The sequence below is a fragment of the Amphimedon queenslandica genome, unplaced genomic scaffold, assembly GCF_000090795.2.
Source record: "Amphimedon queenslandica unplaced genomic scaffold, v1.1 AMPQUscaffold_13395, whole genome shotgun sequence".
Taxonomy (NCBI): Eukaryota; Metazoa; Porifera; class Demospongiae; order Haplosclerida; family Niphatidae; genus Amphimedon; species Amphimedon queenslandica.
This window is the reverse complement of record NW_003546369.1, coordinates 131,407-132,804: the sequence shown is the minus strand read 5'-3', so window position 1 is coordinate 132,804 and position 1,398 is coordinate 131,407.

Here is a 1,398-nt window from a genome sequence, read left to right as displayed (position 1 = left end):
CATTTGCAGTTGTTTTTAAATACTCTAAGTACCTCAAAAAAATTTTTGTTTGAGACACTTGAAATAAAGTGATGCATTACCAACATTCTAATTTTGAGGAGCCAAATAATAAAATAAACATCAGATAACTAAAGTAAAGGAAGAATATAGACATGGCTCCATTGCAAGTTCATTTTCAAGTTGATACAGTGGACCTGAACAGGCTGAAAGACGATGAGAAAGACCTGGCACATCAGAGACTAGCCACCATTGCTCAGTGTAAAAATGAAATATACTGACAATTAGAAAGAATTAATACGGTATGGGGAAGGTAGCTTGATTTCCCGCGAACGGAAGTTTCCTATCCCTGTAACTCTAATATCTATGGATTTACTCTATTATCTATGCTCCACCCGCACACACAGTAATGGTGGCACATGGCCCTAAGTGGTGAAGAAAGCTTTAGTTTTTCTCGATTTTTCAACAGTTTAGCATACATTTGTTAGGCTCTATTTGTTGCATACAAATGTCTTTTGAGCCCCTGATGTTTAAAGACTCTGGCCGCTACTTCGGGAGAAGAGAGCCTCGTGTAAACTCACAAAAGTATGAATTTTTGGGCTACCATATCTTTAAAACGAAGATGATTGGAGCAATTCCTCTCATATTAATGAAACATGAGGCTTTGCTTTATTGTTTTATCTGCCCAGTTGCTCTTTTGCTCTCACTATGAAAGAGTTCATGTCCAGAAATGAGTGGACACGGAGTAGTATACTGAGCAATTATCTCCGTATACCACTGATTGACTTTATACAGGGCAGGAATGGACATTTCCATTTACTAGGCTATATCTTTCTTTACAATAAGAATCATCAATTTGCGCACTTCAGTAGCTGTTCTTCATCCATCTACCTGTGTTCCTGCTAAATATTACAGCATTTGGAGTAACTTTGTGTGGAACATTTACCAATTGAAGATGAGGCAGTCAGTGCCGCCATTTTGTCATTCCTTTATGTATGTATGATAATTTTTTTACTTTTTGAATGGTTATATCTAAATTTCAAACAATTTTTGACAATTTGCTCACTTATTTTGTGAAAGTACAAAATTCTTACTACCCAATGATGCAAAAAAGATAAAGAAATTCAAAACTTTGTTTGGAACATTTGTCTCCTGAAGGTGAAGTAATTTTAGCCATTTTAATGATGACGGGTGCCGCAGCAAGAGTCAACAAGTCACAAGTACTTTCCTCTTCTCTTAGGAATAATAAAGTGAAAGAAAGAGTGCTTAACATCTTATATATACAAGCAAATAGTGTCTCTATACCTTTTTGAAGTAAGACGGCCGTTTGTTGAGAAGAGCCTAGTGTTCTTTCACCACGCTTGCCACTTTAACAAAAGAATATGAGAAAACTACCATAAC